The following is a 25,373-nucleotide window of genomic DNA, read 5'->3' as shown; positions in this document are numbered from 1 at the left end:
GTGCAATAATATGCATATATATACATTCTTGGAACTGTGCACTGTCAGTTCTATTTTGATAGATCAATGATGAATTTCCACTCATTAATCAATAATGACGTATGACAATAACGACAAAAAGTAATAATAATCTCCATTTTCCAAATGAATTTAACATGGTACACAATTTCATCGCAATCCTTTCTTTTTGTTTCCCCCTCCCCTCATGCATAAGGAACATAATGTGCAGAAATTTGGAGTGAGAGAGAAAAAGAATTTGGGCTGGATGAAAACCTTGAAACTAAACTTGCACCAAATAACTTACAAGAATATGGTTCAGCATGTGTATACATCCCTTGTAATCTATCCACAGTGTTTATATAATCAATGATACAAAGTTGCAATAGCCTCATTATATAAGAAAATAAATTCTAAGAATATGGATCTATTTTCTGTAAACATAAAGAACATTTCCAATTATGAGATGCTTTTTTCCTCAGATTTCAAACTGGAAACTAAATTTTGTATCATTTAAAATCATATGCATCAATATATCTGCCTTGGAACAATGAATAAAGTAAATTCCATAATTTAAATGACTTAATCGCTCAGAAGACAGTCATAAGCAAATTTCTTCACAGAATAATAAAAAACACTAACCAGTTTCTGACTACAGTTGTAAGTGGTCTTAGAAGAAAGTAACAGTTACTTTATAAGCATGAAATACATTTAATCTAAGTTATAGACCCCAAGTACTATTCATCAGATAAGATAAAAAACTGGGTCTCAGAAATTGAAGCCACACACGTACCAGTTCATTACTTTGTGAAAAATGGGGTCATTATGAGAAAATGGAGATTTATATGCTGGTTATGAGTGGTAATTGAGCAATCAAATTGTTGTTCCAGAGTTGGATAGACAGGAAATTCATAGTCGAGACCATGAAACTCCTAAGCTGTCATTGTCAATAAGACTTGCCACAAGAACTTGAACCATTTTATTGGCTGAAAATTGAAAGTGATGTTTATAAATGCCATAGATCTTGTCACACTTGTTAAATGGTAGGAGGCCCCAATCGGAAGATATCTAAGGCACATCTGCAGCCTATTCCTGCATTGGACCATTTGTCGAACCATTTAGCAGAAAAATGGTAAACTGTCGGTTTCTTACCTGGAGAATTTTGTTAACATTTGTTTGCCTCCCCAAATTTGTCCAATCTGATCAAGGGTCAGATTTGACGTTTGGATATTTCCGACAACTTATGCATGAATTAGACATCCAACAGTTTAATTTTTCTGCCTATCAGAAAGTCAAAGGGATATGGAACGATTTCATCAAATTTTGAAGAACGGTACTCAGTAATATTACTTAAATAAAGAAAGGGATTGGGATGATAGTCTTCATTTTCTGTTATTTGCTGCTAGTAATTCAGTTTAAGAATCATTGGGTTTTAGATCTTATGAACTAGTATTTGAACATACTGTCCGTGGACCAGTTATTAAAATAGAAACTTCCTTCAAATGAAGATTCCAAGATTAATCTTTTTGACTATCTTTCTTATTTCAAATTTAAGTTATTAAACACTTGTTAAGTAGCAAGAACTAATTTTCACTTTACTCAATCAAAAATGAAATTTAGGTGTGACAAAATTACACAATCCTGGAAAGTTTGTAAATTACAGAAAAGCACTTAAAGGGCCTTGAAAAGTTTTGAAATTTTTATAAGTCATTCAAAGTTTTGGAAAAGTCATGGAATTTGGTTATTTTGCATTATCCAGTCACATTTATTTGCAGACACAAAAGTTTTACCAACCTAACTTCTTCAATGGATTTTGTTAGAGTAGGTTCCCCGTAAACTTAAGTTACACTACATCCAGGGATTTTACCAACATTCAAAATCATTGTATTCATGGCATTTAAAAGAGATTGATCTATCTGATTGGATGAAGTATGTCCAAAAGCCAACTGTAAAATGTTTTTGTGTTAAATTTACATGTTAGGTCAGTATTAGAGGTCATAAATTTACATAAAAGGTACTCTTGAAATTGGTCTTGTAAAATTGTGGAAAAGTCATGGAATTATATTTTTTTAAAGATTGCAGGAACCCTGTTATACTTCTGAAAAGAAAGTAGACTTAATTTATATCATTAAGAGCCCTGGGAGGCAGAAACATAAACATCTGTTTGGTATGTTAAAGGAGTATTTTGATAGAGATAGAACAGTTAATGATTCAGTCAGTTTAGTTGTATTTATCCTATACAATGAGAATGTAAACGATGCCATGATGGAATGCAATATGTCTAGTGACTTTAGTTTAACCAAAATTTGGAATTCAGACATATTAAACAATCTGGACCAAAAACATTCATATCTAGAATAATAGGAAAGGAGTGAACTAGAACAATTATTACATGATTAAAAACGTGTTTTCTGATGTTCCAACATGAATAAATAAAATCTATCAAGATGTATACTCTATCAGGACATGTTCTAGATTCTACATCTGTGAAGCAACAGTCCTATAGGATGAATCCTCTCAAGCAGGAATATTTGAAAAAGGAAAGTCACTTTTACTGGAGAATGATTACAGAGATCATAGAATCAAGTAAAAGTAATTGCAGGTCACCATGTATTCTTGTGCCTAAACCAGATAATACATGTACTTTCCACATGTGTACTGACTAAACAAAAGTCAACACTGTCACTAAAACAGATTCACTTCCAATGTATGAAGTACTGTCCTTTGGAACAAAAAAAATATCTGGCAACATTCCAGTGTTTAATGAAGGATAATATCTGTTCTAGATAATTAGAATGCACACATCGATGATGTCATTATCCACAACGCCTGGGAAGATCACTTGGAAACCATTCAGAATTTTTTTAATTAACTCTTTGAAGCAAATCTGACAATTTATGTACAGGTGAGTTTTGCCAGGTTTATTTCACATTTTTAGGACATATTGTGGGACAAGGTTAAGTTAAATATATAGAAGTTATGGTCAAGGTCATCATAGTTCCCAGTGCCCATTAAAAGAAACTTATGCGAATTTTGGGTATGGATGGTTATTGTCAGAAATGTTGCTATGTTTTTTCATAATTGACGAGCCTAGGTCAAGTTTGTTAAGAAATTTAAGTTTCATTTGTCTGGAATTTGTTTTGAAAAATTAAAAGCAATGCTTTAAAGTGCACCAGTTATTTCAACATCAAATTTCAATTATTTAAAAAGTCTCTTGATGCAAGTGATGTAGGGGTTGGAGGAGTATTGATCCAAGAAGATAAAAATGTAGATCATCAAGTATGGCTATTAAAAAAAGTGAACAATCATCAGAGAAATTGTTCCACAACTGAAAAGGAATGTTTGTCTTTGACGTTGTCTTTACAACACTCTGAAGTGTATATTAGTATATTTCTTTCTCTGGTTGTTGTATTCAGTGATCAGTCCCCTCATTTTCATTAAACAAAAAATGAAAAGTAGAGGTTGTGGAGGTTGAGATAATACTACAAGAATACAGCAATGATATTTGACGTCAGGGAAAAAGATAATAAGGATTGAAGATGAACTCTATGTGAATAGAAGTAATATATTGCTTTATTCTGTGTAATTCATACAACATTTAGTTTTAACTACTATAATATCAGATGCATATTTGAGTTTGAGGTAAAATAAAGCATTATTGTGTACGACGATACATGTTCTTTGAGCATTCCAACAACAATCATCTGCCCACATGTCAAATATTCTTCTTTCTGTGCATCTACCTGCAAATGAAAAATAAGAAAGTTTAAGAACAAATACCAAAATTCACTTTTACAGATATTGTGTGCTTTTAAAAAAAATGGACACTTTTATGAGTACTCAAATCTGTGAATGTGTTATGGTGTTTTTGAAACAATCAAAACTTATTTAACGGCATGAAAGAAGAGAATTCACAGCAAATGCACAAAATACACATGACAAACTTACATGTACATATTTAACTGAACAATACTGATTTCATCACATGATTTTTAGATGTTACTGTTAATGAACCCTCCCCTCAATTTAAGAAATTAATAATATGAGCTATTTCAAGTATTATAGTTTTCAGTTTTGATGATACATGATGAAATTTGTATTTACAATAACAGTCAAAGTTGCAGTATAATACAACTACTGATGTAAAAGATACACATCTTTCAAAAACTAGAACATTATTCATAATGATACAACTACATATCTGCTTAAGCATATCAGTGTACAAGTTTTGGATATGAAAGAAATATTATTACCAAAGTTTTGTCTGAATGCAGTAAATGATATTGATAACATAATTTAAAAACTGACAAAATTTTAATACTGTTGACAATGCTATTGCCATTGGATGTGACTACCTTGCCGCAGTTGTGCAGGTGAGGTAGTTTAAATTGTATTAAGGAAATCTGAGACCAATGTTAATGCACTGCAGTGTTATGCATTTTTAAATATAAACAACAAACTTGTGCTTCCTGGCAATTTGTCAACGCTGATAAATCAAGGTCTCTTTGAATGGGTCATATATAGCACACAGCTTGCCCCAAGTTGCTTTCATCCTCCAGGTAAGCACTGGTGTATCCACCATGTGGCATCCGACTCCTTTCTAAGAACACACGGCTGCTAATGCCTGACCTCGGTAATTCAAATCCCCCTCCAGATTTTAATCTGGGAAAGCTTTCTTCAAGTTTGGTCCTATAATATGCGGTGTCACTGTCCTTAAAAATTTCTTTTTATCTCCCACACCAGCATCATAAAGGCGCTTTTGTTCATCTCTGCTGGGAATATTGTCCTGAAGAAAAGATGGAAAATAATCTGTTAGTGTTTGTGAAAGCACATAAAAAACCAGACCCTCACTACCACCCAAAATGAAGTCCAATGTGGCATCAGCAGCAAAGATGAGAACAGTAAAGATCAGCAATATCCTTGATGTTTAGTACCCACCAACCCCATTTTGTTAAAATTACTACATGTCAATAGTGAGTAAATCTGTCCTGTCTATCATTCCATTACAGATGAAACTTATGATGTGACTGTGGTACTGAAACCACCTTCTGACATTGTCATGACAATATTACGAGTTTCACCATGTTAAACTTCTACCACAGAAATAATACAGGCATGGCAATATGCATATTTCTGTGTTTACAGTCACAATACATCTTAGTGTGTCCAAAAATATTCTCTATATTTTCACTTAATGTTGCTACAACAGTAATGTTGCTATAACACGGTAGTTGGGAGCCATAAAACCCGACCGCGTTTTATGCAACCAAGTCAGTTAGCTGAAGAAAATGTACCCCCCTCCAAAAAAAAAAAATTGGGTGGGGGTGGGGGTGGGGGTGTGTGTTTAAAAAATGCGGGCGGTAAAATACGTGCTTCATCGGCACAGTTACCATTTTCAATTGATACATATTAAACGAGAAATACACGTGGTGAAAACAGAAGACATAATATAATAGTTTATTTAGAGAACCATGAATTGGTACATATACGTGAATCCCGTTTATATATAAATGTCTAATGTATAGCATGAATAGTATCAAGACCGTGTACTCACCTGCGAACCTCATCATATACATTGAATCCACAATACATGTGATTCCATTGAAAATATGCACACACAGAGCTTTAAAATATTCATTAATTTTGTAACAGGTCATATTGGTCTGAATTCAGTGGAAAAACATAGCACAATCACGTAACGAATGACGAAGCACATTTACTCTAAAGTACGTTCAGGTCGGTAAAATTTAGTTTGCGTTTTAAGCCACTGTTGGCATAAACTTTTTCCCTACAAAAAGGAAACTTTTACAGCACAGTTAACGTGTTCCAGTCACGTTGGAAAATGCAAAAATCCATCAGATTCAATCACTTTTATTTAAGCTTGGTACTGACTTCCTTTGAAGAAAAGTTCTTTGCTAATACTGAAAGACTGTAGTCGGCTTTCTTTGACGAAGGGTGCATGCGCTATTGAAGTCACCACTAAAGGATAGCTTTTGAGAACCAAACGAATGCCCCATTTCTTATTGTGGTGGCAACATCAAATAATTGAGACTGGTATTTTTTTCCATTTGCTCAGTACATTTTCTTAACAGTTGGTGCTTCGAAGGTAATCTGTTTCCTTTGAAATTTCAGCAAACTATTTTATCTGGGTACATTTTTAAAAAGGAATTGGCTGTCGTTTAGACTATTCTAGTTACTGTCCCTCCATGCCTACTGAATAAACCAATAAGATGTATTTTTTTTTCCCTTTGTGGTAGCAGCGTTTCATCTTAGAATTAGTGTAATTAGTCAGGAAACCAGACTAACTTTACAGCAGCACCCTAGATGCTTTAAACTGCAACTATTTGTTCATGCAAAGCATCTGCATGATCAAACTGTAGATTGTAGAATTTTTAAAAATGGTATCCAGATAGTGATGCATGTTGAAGAGAAAAGGGAAAATATGCTTCTAGAAAAGTGTTAATCGACACTTAAGAATAAAAAGGAGTATTCATATTTTTGTGTATAAAAGCTGAAAAGGACACAATTATGTATATTGGACATCTTTTGAGTATATCTTGTGGCAGGAGGTATCATTGCCATCGTCATGTGAAATGAAAAGAATTTCCAAGAATGATGTAAAGTTGAGAGATAGCAAAAAGCCAATGAGCTGCACAGGGTTTGGAACTAGAATTTGTGCAACTGTACTGGTGGTAAATAAAGTCTACGCCCACTTTACAACTTTTCATATGAATATAATGTTCATTGTCGATATGTCGAACTGATGACATTTTCCAGCTTTGCAATAGCAGTTATTAATATTTTGTTATACCTTACTCAAAACTAGTCAAACTTGTAGCAAAAAAATCAACTGCCTTTCTGAGATGGACTCATCAGGGTTGGCAGGTCTGTGAGAGACAAACTTAATGAGTCGGAGATAGAACATAGGTCATAACAATAAGATATTCTCATGCTATCTCCATCACCCAAAATTGGATGTATCAAAAATGGCTCATTGGTTAGCATGCAGAACTCATGACCGAAATGGTTTAGGTTAGAATCCTCCCAATGGACCAGCCTAAGTCAGCTACTGTGGTGTGTCCTTGGGTAAGGCACTTTACTCCAATTGCCTTTTCATTAAATAACGAAACTTTGTTGCTGTGCTGATAAACACCAAACCAAACCAAACTGGATGGGACTACTCCAGTGGCCTAAGTGGTTAGAATGTCTGCCTCTGATGCAGTAGGTCACAGGTTCGAACCCCGGATGAGTCATACCAAAAAAACTAATTTTTTTTTTTTACTAACAGCTGCTTCACTAGGTGCTCAGCATTAAGAGGATATTGTTAGGACTGGTCATCCTGGTGTAAGGATAATGTGACTGGGTGGGACATCATGCTTTATGTCTGCAGCATGATACCCCAGTGTTAGACATCACTATAAACTGCCACACTGCAGACATCATAGTGATATGACTGAAAATAATTTAAAGCTATGTTAAAAATCCAAATCACACATATGTGCACGCACACACACTGGATAATTATACCTAGTTAAGTGTCATACAGAGCTGCTATGAACTGTTGCCAAAAATATTAAGGGACATTCAGAATTTGTGTTTCCATATAAACAAAGAGTTTGTTCAAAGTGAAAAAAATCTATGATTTAAAAGAAAGCTGGGTTTTTCTTTATACCTCAGATGTGCTTACTAACAAGCTGTGGGTCCAATATGACATGGGTTCCATGGCCCTGCCTTTACTGTTTCCCCATCTTGGATTGGGAAACCTTCCAGCAGTTCTGGGATGGCTATATGGAGCAAACATATTGTGTAAATTTTCGTTAATCTCTGAAATATGTCTTGATGTTGAGCCATCTGTGGTACTTGCTTCACATAGGACTGTGGTAGCTGAAGACAGGGTATCGGCAGCCTTCCGCTGCAAGATGCTGATTGCTCATCTAAACCTAAAACAACAATAAACTGGATATATTATTAGTAAAAAAGGAAAACAAAATAATGGCCAAAAAATAACTATTTGCTTTTAGGTGAAAACTTGAATGCAAGAAACCCTATCAAAAATCATCAACTACAATTTATTGTACTAATTAGACTGCATAATGTTTGATTTACTTGTAAACATTAATTGTATCACAACTTTAGCATATGGACTACTTGCAAATGAAATAGAGGTAATGAATTGATTGAATTATTTATATGTGATTATATTACACCAATGCATGAAATATTAGATAGTACCTTAAAATGAGGGCTGAAAAGTCAATTAAGTCTGTTTAGTTTAGTTTCCCCCCCCCCATGTTTTTAATCACCAAATGAAAGAATCCAAGACTACCCAAAACAGTAAAAGACTATCCCAAAACACCCTCAACTACCCAGGATACATGTAGGCAATTAAATAAAATCAAACCAAGGAAAAGGACAGTGATCAATATAATAATCAAGTAAGATCAATTGTGTTTTTCCCCCGTGTTGACAATAATTGAAGGAAAGACCTCAAGACATCGCAAAACTATCCCAAAACACTATAAGACTGTCCCAAAACACTCATCTACCTAGGATACATGTATACAATTACAATAACTTAATGAAATATGCAAGTGTTGGTGCATTCTCTCTCTATCTCTTTCTGATCATAGATAATTCTAATTAAACCACTTTTAAATGACAAAGAGCAACACACTTGGTAAGTCAGAATCGTGTGTCACTACATTAATATTTCCAGAATTCTTTTAAAGTTTTTGTTTTTATAATCTTTAATGTGACAAAGTGCAGTGCGCTGAATAATTAGAACCTAATGGTTCTAAATTTAGTTTTAAAATTCTTTACGGACAAAATTCAAAATTCATAACATCACAAGAAATGTTCAGTTGTTATTAAGGCAAAAGGAACACCATGCAAATCAAGACAGTGACAGCATCTATTGGACAAAAGGACAAAAATGCACCGATTGCTTTTTGCAGGACTTTAAATGGCAAATGGTAAATGTATCTAACAGTAATATTAAATGATATCAAAAAGGAAACAATGACAAAAAGTAATATATATGTGTGTATCTAATAAAAAAAGAAGAAAAAATCCCTCCAAATATCAATAAAAATGGGCCATGGAAAGTGTACCTCCTTGTGGTGTGGCCTGGATACATACTGATAAACGAAAATAAAATGAGTGTTCAATTACTGTACAGTGCATTTGGTATTTATATATCCATACATAACAGAATGCTTTTACTCAATGCTTAGAATCAGAAGCATAATAACTCTTTCATTGCTGTGGGTGACTAAGTAATTGGCTTCAACATTTCTTATATTTTTAATTTTCAATTTTGGAGCATTTAAGATTAAATGATTATCTGTTCAAATGAAATAATTTCAACATTAAACATAATTTGAAGTGTCCTGGGGTGTTTTCAAGAGTGTTTGGTGCATCTTGGGGTGATTAGTGACTCCCCTCATTCCCGTTACAAGCTGTTTATTTAGGCAGTGAGCTGTACATAGGCTCATTACAAAGAAAATTATATGTATCCATCAATGAATAGAGGGCTGGGGTGTGTGCTTCAATCTTTATTTTATGTGCATTGATGTTAATCTGAAATGTTATTTTCTCCGGAGCATATGTGCAATAGTATCACAGGAAAAGACTGACTTCTGTGAGGTGCATCGGGGGCCCAGTGGTCTAAAGCACTCTCCATTACAGATCACAGCCATCTCACATCTGTCTGCGTCGGGTCGAATCTTGCATTCAGCCAATGCTGGTATGTGAGAAAGCTTGCCAGTACCTACTCGTGGGTTGGTGGTTCTTTCCGGGGTTTGGATTCACCTTTAATACTGGCCACCATGTATAGCCTATTGTGTGTTGAAAAGTGGCATTAAACCCCACAACAACAACAACAACTGTGAGGTGTAATGTGTATCAAAATGTGTGACGTACTACATGATCTTTATGACCAGGGCTCATCTTATGAAAGCTCATGAAGAAAAAAAGGAATATATTTGTCATTTCTGAACCGTACTTTTCTAAAATAACTAATATTTCCAAAATAATGAGATAACACCTGACGCTGATATTTATCTTTTGGGCTTACCTAAACAAAATCAACATGTGCTCTGTCTTAAAATTAGGTTTTTGGTATGACTCATCCGGGGTTCGAACCTGTGACCTACTGCATCAGAGGCAGACATTCTAACCACTTAGGCCACTGGAGTAGTCCCATCCAGTTTGGTTTGGTTTGGTGTTTATCAGCACAGCAACAAAGTTTCGTTATTTAATGAAAAGGCAATTGGAGTAAAGTGCCTTACCCAAGGACACACCACAGTAGCCGACTTAGGCTGGTCCATTGGGAGGATTCTAACCTAAACCATTTCGGTCATGAGTTCTGCATGCTAACCAATGAGCCATTTTTGATACATCCAATTTTGGGTGATGGAGATAGCATGAGAATATCTTATTGTTATGACCTATGTTCTATCTCCGACTCATTAAGTTTGTCTCTCACAGACCTGCCAACCCTGATGAGTCCATCTCAGAAAGGCAGTTGATTTTTTTGCTACAAGTTTGACTAGTTTTGAGTAAGGTATAACAAAATATTAATAACTGCTATTGCAAAGCTGGAAAATGTCATCAGTTCGACATATCGACAATGAACATTATATTCATATGAAAAGTTGTAAAGTGGGCGTAGACTTTATTTACCACCAGTACAGTTGCACAAATTCTAGTTCCAAACCCTGTGCAGCTCATTGGCTTTTTGCTATCTCTCAACTTTACATCATTCTTGGAAATTCTTTTCATTTCACATGACGATGGCAATGATACCTCCTGCCACAAGATATACTCAAAAGATGTCCAATATACATAATTGTGTCCTTTTCAGCTTTTATACACAAAAATATGAATACTCCTTTTTATTCTTAAGTGTCGATTAACACTTTTCTAGAAGCATATTTTCCCTTTTCTCTTCAACATGCATCACTATCTGGATACCATTTTTAAAAATTCTACAATCTACAGTTTGATCATGCAGATGCTTTGCATGAACAAATAGTTGCAGTTTAAAGCATCTAGGGTGCTGCTGTAAAGTTAGTCTGGTTTCCTGACTAATTACACTAATTCTAAGATGAAATGCTGCTACCACAAAGGGAAAAAAAAATACATCTTATTGGTTTATTCAGTAGGCATGGAGGGACAGTAACTAGAATAGTCTAAACGACAGCCAATTCCTTTTTAAAAATGTACCCAGATAAAATAGTTTGCTGAAATTTCAAAGGAAACAGATTACCTTTGAAGCACCAACTGTTAAGAAAATGTACTGAGCAAATGGAAAAAAATACCAGTCTCAATTATTTGATGTTGCCACCACAATAAGAAATGGGGCATTCGTTTGGTTCTCAAAAGCTATCCTTTAGTGGTGACTTCAATAGCGCATGCACCCTTCGTCAAAGAAAGCCGACTACAGTCTTTCAGTATTAGCAAAGAACTTTTCTTCAAAGGAAGTCAGTACCAAGCTTAAATAAAAGTGATTGAATCTGATGGATTTTTGCATTTTCCAACGTGACTGGAACACGTTAACTGTGCTGTAAAAGTTTCCTTTTTGTAGGGAAAAAGTTTATGCCAACAGTGGCTTAAAACGCAAACTAAATTTTACCGACCTGAACGTACTTTAGAGTAAATGTGCTTCGTCATTCGTTACGTGATTGTGCTATGTTTTTCCACTGAATTCAGACCAATATGACCTGTTACAAAATTAATGAATATTTTAAAGCTCTGTGTGTGCATATTTTCAATGGAATCACATGTATTGTGGATTCAATGTATATGATGAGGTTCGCAGGTGAGTACACGGTCTTGATACTATTCATGCTATACATTAGACATTTATATATAAACGGGATTCACGTATATGTACCAATTCATGGTTCTCTAAATAAACTATTATATTATGTCTTCTGTTTTCACCACATGTGTATTTCTCGTTTAATATGTATCAATTGAAAATGGTAACTGTGCCGATGAAGCACGTATTTTACCGCCCGCATTTTTTAAACACACACCCCCACCCCCACCCAATTTTTTTTTTTGGAGGGGGGTACATTTTCTTCAGCTAACTGACTTGGTTGCATAAAACGCGGTCGGGTTTTATGGCTCCCAACTACCGTGTTATAGCAACATTACTGTTGTAGCAACATTAAGTGAAAATATAGAGAATATTTTTGGACACACTAAGATGTATTGTGACTGTAAACACAGAAATATGCATATTGCCATGCCTGTATTATTTCTGTGGTAGAAGTTTAACATGGTGAAACTCGTAATATTGTCATGACAATGTCAGAAGGTGGTTTCAGTACCACAGTCACATTATAAGTTTCATCTGTAATGGAATGATAGACAGGACAGATTTACTCACTATTGACATGTAGTAATTTTAACAAAATGGGGTTGGTGGGTACTAAACATCAAGGATATTGCTGATCTTTACTGTTCTCATCTTTGCTGCTGATGCCACATTGGACTTCATTTTGGGTGGTAGTGAGGGTCTGGTTTTTTATGTGCTTTCACAAACACTAACAGATTATTTTCCATCTTTTCTTCAGGACAATATTCCCAGCAGAGATGAACAAAAGCGCCTTTATGATGCTGGTGTGGGAGATAAAAAGAAATTTTTAAGGACAGTGACACCGCATATTACAGGACCAAACTTGAAGAAAGCTTTCCCAGATTAAAATCTGGAGGGGGATTTGAATTACCGAGGTCAGGCATTAGCAGCCGTGTGTTCTTAGAAAGGAGTCGGATGCCACATGGTGGATACACCAGTGCTTACCTGGAGGATGAAAGCAACTTGGGGCAAGCTGTGTGCTATATATGACCCATTCAAAGAGACCTTGATTTATCAGCGTTGACAAATTGCCAGGAAGCACAAGTTTGTTGTTTATATTTAAAAATGCATAACACTGCAGTGCATTAACATTGGTCTCAGATTTCCTTAATACAATTTAAACTACCTCACCTGCACAACTGCGGCAAGGTAGTCACATCCAATGGCAATAGCATTGTCAACAGTATTAAAATTTTGTCAGTTTTTAAATTATGTTATCAATATCATTTACTGCATTCAGACAAAACTTTGGTAATAATATTTCTTTCATATCCAAAACTTGTACACTGATATGCTTAAGCAGATATGTAGTTGTATCATTATGAATAATGTTCTAGTTTTTGAAAGATGTGTATCTTTTACATCAGTAGTTGTATTATACTGCAACTTTGACTGTTATTGTAAATACAAATTTCATCATGTATCATCAAAACTGAAAACTATAATACTTGAAATAGCTCATATTATTAATTTCTTAAATTGAGGGGAGGGTTCATTAACAGTAACATCTAAAAATCATGTGATGAAATCAGTATTGTTCAGTTAAATATGTACATGTAAGTTTGTCATGTGTATTTTGTGCATTTGCTGTGAATTCTCTTCTTTCATGCCGTTAAATAAGTTTTGATTGTTTCAAAAACACCATAACACATTCACAGATTTGAGTACTCATAAAAGTGTCCATTTTTTTTAAAAGCACACAATATCTGTAAAAGTGAATTTTGGTATTTGTTCTTAAACTTTCTTATTTTTCATTTGCAGGTAGATGCACAGAAAGAAGAATATTTGACATGTGGGCAGATGATTGTTGTTGGAATGCTCAAAGAACATGTATCGTCGTACACAATAATGCTTTATTTTACCTCAAACTCAAATATGCATCTGATATTATAGTAGTTAAAACTAAATGTTGTATGAATTACACAGAATAAAGCAATATATTACTTCTATTCACATAGAGTTCATCTTCAATCCTTATTATCTTTTTCCCTGACGTCAAATATCATTGCTGTATTCTTGTAGTATTATCTCAACCTCCACAACCTCTACTTTTCATTTTTTGTTTAATGAAAATGAGGGGACTGATCACTGAATACAACAACCAGAGAAAGAAATATACTAATATACACTTCAGAGTGTTGTAAAGACAACGTCAAAGACAAACATTCCTTTTCAGTTGTGGAACAATTTCTCTGATGATTGTTCACTTTTTTTAATAGCCATACTTGATGATCTACATTTTTATCTTCTTGGATCAATACTCCTCCAACCCCTACATCACTTGCATCAAGAGACTTTTTGAATAATTGAAATTTGATGTTGAAAGAACTGGTGCACTTTAAAGCATTGCTTTTAATTTTTCAAAACAAATTCCAGACAAATGAAACTTAAATTTCTTAACAAACTTGACCTAGGCTCGTCAATTATGAAAAAACATAGCAACATTTCTGACAATAACCATCCATACCCAAAATTCGCATAAGTTTCTTTTAATGGGCACTGGGAACTATGATGACCTTGACCATAACTTCTATATATTTAACTTAACCTTGTCCCACAATATGTCCTAAAAATGTGAAATAAACCTGGCAAAACTCACCTGTACATAAATTGTCAGATTTGCTTCAAAGAGTTAATTAAAAAAATTCTGAATGGTTTCCAAGTGATCTTCCCAGGCGTTGTGGATAATGACATCATCGATGTGTGCATTCTAATTATCTAGAACAGATATTATCCTTCATTAAACACTGGAATGTTGCCAGATATTTTTTTTGTTCCAAAGGACAGTACTTCATACTTTGGAAGTGAATCTGTTTTAGTGACAGTGTTGACTTTTGTTTAGTCAGTACACATGTGGAAAGTACATATATTATCTGGTTTAGGCACAAGAATACATGGTGACCTGCAATTACTTTTACTTGATTCTATGATCTCTGTAATCATTCTCCAGTAAAAGTGACTTTCCTTTTTCAAATATTCCTGCTTGAGAGGATTCATCCTATAGGACTGTTGCTTCACAGATGTAGAATCTAGAACATGTCCTGATAGAGTATACATCTTGATAGATTTTATTTATTCATGTTGGAACATCAGAAAACACGTTTTTAATCATGTAATAATTGTTCTAGTTCACTCCTTTCCTATTATTCTAGATATGAATGTTTTTGGTCCAGATTGTTTAATATGTCTGAATTCCAAATTTTGGTTAAACTAAAGTCACTAGACATATTGCATTCCATCATGGCATCGTTTATATTCTCATTGTATAGGATAAATACAACTAAACTGACTGAATCATTAACTGTTCTATCTCTATCAAAATATTCCTTTAACATACCAAACAGATGTTTATGTTTCTGCCTCCCAGGGCTCTTAATGATATAAATTAAGTCTACTTTCTTTTCAAAAGTATAACAGGGTTCCTGCAATCTTTAAAAAAATATAATTCCATGACTTTTCCACAATTTTACAAGACCAATTTCAAGAGTACCTTTTATGTAAATTTATGACCTCTAATACTGACCTAACATGTAAATTTAACACAAAAACATTTTACAGTTGGCTTTTGGACATACTTCATCCAATCAGATAGATCAATCTCTTTTAAATGCCATGAATACAATGATTTTGAATGTTGGTAAAATCCCTGGATGTAGTGTAACTTAAGTTTACGGGGAACCTACTCTAACAAAATCCATTGAAGAAGTTAGGTTGGTAAAACTTTTGTGTCTGCAAATAAATGTGACTGGATAATGCAAAATAACCAAATTCCATGACTTTTCCAAAACTTTGAATGACTTATAAAAATTTCAAAACTTTTCAAGGCCCTTTAAGTGCTTTTCTGTAATTTACAAACTTTCCAGGATTGTGTAATTTTGTCACACCTAAATTTCATTTTTGATTGAGTAAAGTGAAAATTAGTTCTTGCTACTTAACAAGTGTTTAATAACTTAAATTTGAAATAAGAAAGATAGTCAAAAAGATTAATCTTGGAATCTTCATTTGAAGGAAGTTTCTATTTTAATAACTGGTCCACGGACAGTATGTTCAAATACTAGTTCATAAGATCTAAAACCCAATGATTCTTAAACTGAATTACTAGCAGCAAATAACAGAAAATGAAGACTATCATCCCAATCCCTTTCTTTATTTAAGTAATATTACTGAGTACCGTTCTTCAAAATTTGATGAAATCGTTCCATATCCCTTTGACTTTCTGATAGGCAGAAAAATTAAACTGTTGGATGTCTAATTCATGCATAAGTTGTCGGAAATATCCAAACGTCAAATCTGACCCTTGATCAGATTGGACAAATTTGGGGAGGCAAACAAATGTTAACAAAATTCTCCAAACTTTTAGAATAGTTTTTGCTTTATCATTCTTTAAAGGAATAGCCTTTGGAAATCTTGTGGATGCACCCATTATGGTGAACAAGTATTGGTTGCCTGACTTGATATCAGGTAAGAAACCGACAGTTTACCATTTTTCTGCTAAATGGTTCGACAAATGGTCCAGTGCAGGAATAGGTTGCAGATGTGCCTTAGATATCTTCCGATTGGGGCCTCCTACCATTTAACAAGTGTGACAAGATCTATGGCATTTATAAACATCACTTTCAATTTTCAGCCAATAAAATGGTTCAAGTTCTTGTGGCAAGTCTTATTGACAATGACGGCTTAGGAGTTTCATGGTCTCGACTATGAATTTCCTGTCTATCCAACTCTGGAACAACAATTTGATTGCTCAATTACCACTCATCACCAGCATATAAATCTCCATTTTCTCATAATGACCCCATTTTTTACAAAGTAATGAACTGGTACGTGTGTGGCTTCAATTTCTGAGACCCAGTTTTTTATCTTATCTGATGAATAGTACTTGGGGTCTATAACTTAGATTAAATGTATTTCATGCTTATAAAGTAACTGTTACTTTCTTCTAAGACCACTTACAACTGTAGTCAGAAACTGGTTAGTGTTTTTTATTATTCTGTGAAGAAATTTGCTTATGACTGTCTTCTGAGCGATTAAGTCATTTAAATTATGGAATTTACTTTATTCATTGTTCCAAGGCAGATATATTGATGCATATGATTTTAAATGATACAAAATTTAGTTTCCAGTTTGAAATCTGAGGAAAAAAGCATCTCATAATTGGAAATGTTCTTTATGTTTACAGAAAATAGATCCATATTCTTAGAATTTATTTTCTTATATAATGAGGCTATTGCAACTTTGTATCATTGATTATATAAACACTGTGGATAGATTACAAGGGATGTATACACATGCTGAACCATATTCTTGTAAGTTATTTGGTGCAAGTTTAGTTTCAAGGTTTTCATCCAGCCCAAATTCTTTTTCTCTCTCACTCCAAATTTCTGCACATTATGTTCCTTATGCATGAGGGGAGGGGGAAACAAAAAGAAAGGATTGCGATGAAATTGTGTACCATGTTAAATTCATTTGGAAAATGGAGATTATTATTACTTTTTGTCGTTATTGTCATACGTCATTATTGATTAATGAGTGGAAATTCATCATTGATCTATCAAAATAGAACTGACAGTGCACAGTTCCAAGAATGTATATATATGCATATTATTGCACCATGGGTGGATCACAATTTGATATACCAGTAGTACTGGTATATCAAATTGTTTTATGCCAATACTTTAAAAGCAATTATATATATATATATATATATATATATATATATATATATATATATATATATATATATATATATATATATATACACAATTGGGCAAAATATATTTAATATTTTCCTTTCAATTAAAAAATACGAATAATATAGGAAAACTAAAACACACGCGTCCAAAATCCAAAAATAAACGTCTACAAAAATTTAGGCCATATAATTCTCAATATATTTATTTTGAGAACAATCGGAAAGATGACTCGGCAACTTGGAGTTCATGCAGGTATGACAAGATGTAATATCGTTTAAATTTTATCTGTATTTGGCTATACCCTATGATACCGATTGCGGTAAATTACACATAACTTTTACAAAATGTCCCAATCAAAAGTGGGTGTGAAGGGTCAGCGAATATAGAACATTGTGTAGATATATCTAATTGTATACAATTAGATAAGTTTACTTTGTTCAATGCTTCTTACAGGCCACCTTCTTTCTGAGTGTTAATACTCTGGGAAACCAGCTGACTGTAATATGCCATTACCCGCAGCAAAATAACTCGAATGATATTTTAAATTTGACGCCAAACAATACCGTAAAATGGTATAATCTCATGTCGCTAGAGTCAGGGAGTAGTCGTTTTGAAAGAAATTGACATTTCACAGCGCCATCTGTTGTCATAATGAGACATTATTTCATGCCAACTTCCTTGATGCTAACTTGCAACATGCCTGATGCCTCATTATAATCACGATTTTACAAGATACGTTTTTTTATAAAGCATGGACTATAGGAGATCAGTTTGAAGTTACGGTGTTGCGAGGCAAAATTTGTAAAATGCAGAACAAAATCAACAGCTGGAACGATGTAATTTGCGATATAGCAAGTTTATAAATAGAATATTAAAAACTTGTAATAACTGATATAGCATTTGCCATTCGACAAACTACGGAATGAATTCAGCGTTTGGCAAAAAGCGAGATACAATGACGCAGAAGGAAAGTAGATCTAAGCACTTGCAACTAGCCCTTTACAGTTTGCATCAATGAAGAATACAATATACATGGATGGAATTACGAATGTAGCACTTGCAAGCAACCGTTTACAATAATGCAGAAGGAAAGTAGCATTTGCAAACTGCCACGTACAGTTTTGCACCAATGAAGAATACAATATGCATGGATAGAATCAAGAAAGTAGCACTTGCAAGCAGTCATTTACAATAATGCATCAAGGAAAAATAGAAAATACAAGCATAGAATTATGGCGGTAATCCCCCTCCATAGTATTTGGCATAGCATACTAACTGACATATCAATTGCTCTCATTTACTAACTGCGTATCATGATCGTAGGTACCATCGACCAATCGTACTGCAAAATCATGTCTTCTCTTGGACATTTCCCCTTGATGTAGCTATCTGTAAATATTTACTGAAACAAACAACTGAAGAGAACCAACCAATCAGAGAGCAAGAAACGACGTTACCTTGACAGCGGACTGAGAGAAAAAGAGAATAGATATAATAATCTGGATTGCATGATGCGGCATCAGCCATTAAGGACGTATATGTACTTGTATTTCCTGTATTTGGTACCGTTGTTGGAAAGAAGTCAACTTGCATTTCAAAACACTATAGTATTACTCGCACCAGGCATGCACACCGAATGGTTGTAGCCAGTGATATAAGTAGATGCTAAGGTTGATTGAACTTGTCGATACATTGCAAAGAATTGCGATCGAGTGGTAGTAAGGTAGATGGAGCGAGAGTAATCGAGATTGAGCGGGAGAAATTAAAATCTACATATACTAGTGTGGATTAAATGGTGAATTATAGAAAATGTCTTCACATTTTAAGAGATTATAACAACAACGTACTGATAAAATTATAAGACGTTCTGGTTATGGGAAATAAGCTACATGCAGGATAAGATTTTGGATTCAATTTGATGTTGTTCTTTCTACATAACTTTGCACGATGTGGGAGCATTTTCAGATTAATAGCCAAGATATACTGAGTTCTCCAGAATGTTTGTGTTTTGAACCAGGAAAGTCATTTGTTTTCTCTCATCGAATTGCCTTGAAATTAAAATAAATATCAAGTCCCTTGGCCGTGGTGTTTCTTAAGGAAAACAAATTACTGGTATATTTTTACATGGTTTATCTTACTAAAAGCACGTTTTTAGTTTTATATGGAGGCCAAAATCGGAAATCAAGACATGGACTTTAAATTCTGGTTGAATATGGTGTAGTTAAAAGTATTTTTTGACTAACAATGACTTAAGCGGTCTTCTTGGATAAAGGTTATCTCTTAGTATATTTTGGTCCTCTGTTCTATAGTCGAAAAGGTTTTATATGTATTCCTACATGTTTATCTTTTAAATATATTTAGTATTTGATATTATGATTAATTGAGTTTATCTTGCGAGGTACAGGTACAACATAGGTAGAAAGCGTATTTGCTGAGAGGGATACCTTGAACGTTTTACCATGCTCCAACATTTTTTGTAATAAGGAACTTGTCATATTTGTAGCTGAAGAGTGGTCACTTTCATCCACTAAGCTACCTTATCCCAGTCCCCGGTTCTCTTCGCCTTACTTAGATAGATAGATAGATGGATGGATGGATGGATGGATACGTTTTGGGTCAACTATAAAGATACGATAAAATAAATTACGAGAACATATAAAATATGCTAATTATGCGATCTACAAAGAGTATAAGACTGACAATATTTGAGAATCTTGCTAATGCCAATTTTAAACCATTTATTTGTGTCCCTACCAGATCCATTTGGCCAGATTATTAACAAACTCAACAACAACAACAAATTTTTTTTTTTTTTTTTTTTTGGGGGGGTCCTCGACCACAGGCAAAATTAAAAGGGAAAACATCGTACAATATATTTCTTTGGGTAGACAAAAAGTGATTGACAGTTGTAAATTTATCATGGTCTTGAAAACTACACGGATGTCTTTCAGAGAAATGAAACATTTGCCAGAATTTCTCTAAAAAGCAAGTTGCAAAATAAATGTAATAGTTGAGTTTAGTAACGGATATGTTAAAATTAATTCGACAATGATAACAAAAAACACTTTTAAAGTGGAATGTATTGATAACAAACAGGTTTACTATATAAATAAGCACGTAGACTGAGAAAGAATTGTAATGTCCGCTAAAATATTAACGAATGGAGAAATAGAAGTGAATTAAACAATTCAATATTTTATAGGGAATTGAAATATAGGTAAGCAAACTAGGCTTTTATTTAAAGATTCGGAATCCTTTAATATCAATACAAATTATTTAAAGTATGAGAGAACATTTGATTCCCTTACAACAAAATACAGACTTTTCACATTTTCAAAGTTATCTTCTCTGTATACCTTATATTCCTTAAAAGTTAAAATAGGATTTAGGAATCTAACTAAGGTATTTAAAACTAAATCAAACAAAAATCCTACCAGTGAGCCCAAATGTGAAAGCATACAAGTTTTATATAATTATGCGAATGAATGGCAAAGAATTTACTCGATCACCTATAATGTTACAAAAATACTAAGCTCCTTTGGTTTCAGTTTAGAAATGCAAAATATAATTCTAATGACAAATTCTTAAAATTTACTGGGATAGCTGAAAATGACAACTGCTTAATTTGTTATCCAGTTGGAAAACAACACGGCACTTGTTTCTTCAATGTGACAGAGCAAAGCGGGTTGGAAGGATTGATTTGGATTTGCTCAAAAGTTGAAGTGTAATGGATATAAAGACGATTTTATTTGGAATATACATTTTAGACATGACTCATGTTACTCCAGTTGTCTGTATTACGCATGTACTTTTTTATTTATATTTACATACGAAAAATATCAATATGACTATAGGGGGATTTGTGGAATTTACTAGACAAAAATATTCAAAACCTTTCGGCATGTATACCTGATAAGACAGCTGATTTTGAAAATCAATGAAGAGAATGCACACCTGTAATATTAGATAGAAAGGATAGTTGTTTAGTTAAGGTATTGCTATAGTATATGCTAAATATAATTGCTATTTTATTACTGTAGTTCAGCTGTGTACGTTCTCTTCTAAGACCTTTAGTAAGAATAAAAACTAGTAGTTTTCCTTTTCTAAATTTATTCTTTGTTTCTTTTTTCCGTCTTCTCTCTCTCCCTCTCTCTTCCTTCGTCCCTTTCTCTCTCTCTCTCTCTCTCTCATTATGTACAACAGAGAGAGAGAGAGTCTCAGTCAAATTGCAAAAGAGAAAACAGCGCAAGAATTTCATGAGTTATTTGGACCAGTCATAATCATATAAAGTGATATTTTAACATGTTGTGATATCAAAAATATGAAAATACACGTACTATTGGAGAAGTGTACCGACTATGTGAGGAAAAAAAACTTTATTGAAAATGGAAGGAATCACGGAATGAAAAAAGAAAGAAGGAATGAAGGAATGAAATAGAGAAAGAAAGAAATTTGCGTGTTCAATCCCTTAGAATAGTTTGTATTTTCATTCAAGTTTTACGATTAGATTCTGTAATATCTTTTCCGTGTAGACACTACACTGAGATGCTTGCCGAGATTTCCCTAGGCGCACTGGTCTTGGATTTATTAATACCACGTTTTCTGCAGTTTCCTTGTTGACAATTAAATATCCGGCAACTATCTGTCAGTCAAATTACTATATTTAGTACCTACGAGGGAACGAGTTAGTCCCTACTAATTCGCAATAAGTAACCAAATAATCGGGTATCGTCATATTCGTGCAGAACTCGAGTCTGCAATTAGCGAAAACATTTCATGTCTCTGTTACTTGTCATTAGAAAAAAATGTAAATATTTTTCATCTTCATCTTTCTTTGCCTTAAATTGGACGTTACCTATCACGGAACTACCCCACCCGTATCTTAACATTGCATATCCTCCCACTTTTCCTGAATGTGCGTCCAAATTAATGCAGAAAAAATAACAATATCACGACATATTCCAGCTTAAGACATGAAGAGAGACAGAGAGACAAACAGACATCTTTATTCATTCCAATGCCAAAACGGAATGTGTGGATACATTTTCAATTAAAACAACAAATTATCATTATGTATAGTGTACAATATACAAGAAAACAGAGTGAGATGCGTAATTACATATACATGGAGATGCAGATCAAATAAAATAAGCAAATTAATTCACAAAATATATACGTAGTGAGATGAGATATATAGATCTTAAGGAATATTAATATAACAATAAAATCAGATGTTATGTAATTCAAATGCATGTTAGCAATGGATAGAAAAAATCTTTTAAAAACAAGTGACCGTGATTAAAACTAAAAACAAAATGGAAAAAGCTAAATTATTAAAAATTCTAGTATTAAGTGTATTCATACGTTCTAAATTGGTCTTTTACTGAAATATTTCTGCAATAAGTATTTACATACGCATGGCTCGCTCTCTCCCCCCCCTCCCCCCCACCCCCCCCCCGACTGCCAAAGAATCCTTCAAGAAACCAATTCACCCTCCAACGCCGTAGACCCGTTGGTCTCGAATCTATGACGCCTCACCGCGAACAAGCCAATTTCACCTGAGCCATTTTCATTATCGATCGCAGTATCCGAAATTCCGAATTACACGAAACCCGACAAAGTTCCACAACTTCCCGTGAAACAGATAAAAATATAACGACTGAGCCGTGTAGTCCATGAGATACGGTTATGTATGTATGTATGTATGTATGTATGTATGTATGTATGTATGTACATACATACATACATGCATAAGAAACAACGACTTTATCTTCAGACTGAAGAATATGATAAAATGATTATGTTAACTGTCATAAAATTGGTACTATCTAATTATTTAGTCACATGTATAATGAGAACATCCACATCTTGTTCAAAAGTATCACGATTATCGTCACTTGTCGATGAGTTTGTTAAGATATTCGCGTATTCGCTTGAATGATCACGCTGACAAACTGTTTGTGAACTCTGTGAACTCTGGAGGGGCTGGCAGAGGGACAGATGAACGTAAACAAATGATAGGACGGACAAAAGATAACTAGATTTCATCGAAGTTCAGTGGGCAGCAGATATAAATATGATAACGTGGTAAAGGGAAAACGATTTTGAGGTTGTATTGGACATCTAAAAAGTACTATAAGCCGAATTTTAAGTATCCATTTTACACGAGAAGGGGTTAAGGAATTGGCTTTGAGGGAAAGCTACAAAAAGACATTCGAAATTGATCCAAATATACGTGTTGGCGATTTCATATCATATCAGAATTATGAACTAACGGTAAGTAAACGTGAAACGAACTCTAAGCGAATGTTGAAAAGGCGAAGATCAAACGAAGAACAAATATAAACGACACGCATCAAAAGGTTTCTTGTAGCAAGCAACATACGCTGAACCATAAAGGATAAACTGTGAATGATCAACAATGAATGGTAAACCAGAAACAATAAAGAAATAGGATTTCGAATATGCTTTTTATTGCTATGAAATCGTTTGTTTGTAAATAAAATAATCATGGTTTGGTTTTGTGTGATTTAGTGAAATTTTCAGAAAATGGCAGTTTATACATGGCAGCTAGTAGATTTTGTGGAGGAACTCGAGAAAACTCCAACAAAAACCAATGAGTAAAGGGAAGCTACTGGCAAAGATTCTCACATACCCATAGTGTTCAAGCCGAAACACGAACTCACGTAGACAGTGGTAAATATGTGAGTGATCAGCAAAGGCAAGCGCCATAGACCGCTCGGCCATCAGAGACCCTAAATAAAATCATAAAGGAACAAAATCCATAATTAAAAATTCACTCGTGCTATCCTGCAGTCTATTTGAAAATGAAATGTCAGTCTTAGTGAATCGTTTACCAAATGGGAGAATGTTTGGCCTCGTTGTCTTAACATTGTGCTTGATTCTGAGCCCTTTTGATATTATAGTTTAAAATCTAATTATTACTCCCACTGAAAAAGGTTTTACCGTCCATGATTTATGTGGATGACGTAAACGGATGTTTCGCGAAATACGAAAGTTACTTATGCAAACTGCAAAAGTATCTATCAAATCATTACTTGTTCTTCATTAAAATATAGAGGAATTTACTTGACAAATACGCTAACTGATTTTCGCCTCTGCTAGATACACATCAGTACGTATTTAATTAAAGTACAAATTATGGATCAGTTGGAGTTACTACCCTTCTTTAGTCTCTCAGAAATATTTGAAAATGCATTTTTAAACGCACTTAAACAAAAAATGCACGACTTAAAAAAAATAAAATGGTCAGCGATGATACCATGTACAGTAAACGATAAAATAGTTTATTGAGACGCTAAAGCAAACAAATTGCGCGTTTGGAATACTTAAATGTTTCGAGGTCTGCACAAGTAAACATCCTTATAGTTAAAGACGGGGGGGGGGGGCTCTTTAGCAAGTCCACAAAGTACAATTTCCTTTGTAAATAACATGCTGTACAAATATAAAAGTATTTTTATAAACATAGCTTCACAAAAGTGGGGAAAATACTGTTAACTCAGAAACGAGAAACGGTTGCTAAGCAACAAGAGATTGACAGGTTTGAAATCAGATGGAGATAAAGAATATAAAACATTACTCAAGTGATGAACATGCTGAAAATATAAAATAAGTTACTATAGAAATTCACCAATAAAATTTTTTTCAAAGCTATTGTTATATCGGATAAGACTCATGCGGAGTGGCATCAAATATTATTTTATTCTATGGTCAAATATTCCTGTCCGATGGGCAATGGTTAAAGCGTTATTAAACCAATGCACCGCCATTTTAACTGTATGCCACCTACCCCACCC

At 34.0% G+C, this 25,373-nt stretch overlaps 2 long non-coding RNA genes across 3 annotated transcripts in view; one reads left to right on the top strand and one right to left on the bottom strand.

Annotated features, from left to right (window-relative positions):
• Positions 1 to 3,552: 3,552 nt before the first annotated feature.
• The window catches only part of LOC149773585 (uncharacterized), a 31,404-nt gene continuing 9,583 nt past the window's right edge, over positions 3,553 to 25,373 (bottom strand). The window contains exons 1-3 of one of the 2 annotated variants that reach the window (XR_016417361.1): positions 7,670 to 8,236; positions 4,458 to 4,783; positions 3,553 to 3,740 (exon numbers count right to left, since the gene is read on the bottom strand). This is a non-coding gene — a long non-coding RNA (uncharacterized LOC149773585). Of the gene's footprint in view, positions 3,741 to 4,457; positions 4,784 to 7,669; positions 8,237 to 25,373 lie in introns of those variants that run through there. The other variant, XR_016417362.1, reaches the window with a different exon arrangement.
• On the top strand, positions 12,616 to 13,812 carry LOC149773586 (uncharacterized). Its single transcript, XR_016417363.1, has 2 exons — positions 12,616 to 12,907; positions 13,625 to 13,812. It is a non-coding gene; the product is annotated as an uncharacterized LOC149773586 (long non-coding RNA).

This window comes from Sinohyriopsis cumingii, unplaced genomic scaffold (genome assembly GCF_028554795.1).
Source record: "Sinohyriopsis cumingii isolate HCF-2022 unplaced genomic scaffold, ASM2855479v2 utg000624l, whole genome shotgun sequence".
Classification (NCBI taxonomy): Eukaryota; Metazoa; Mollusca; class Bivalvia; order Unionida; family Unionidae; genus Sinohyriopsis; species Sinohyriopsis cumingii.
The sequence above is the reverse complement of the archived record's forward strand: the minus strand, read 5'-3'. Positions and strand labels throughout refer to the sequence as shown.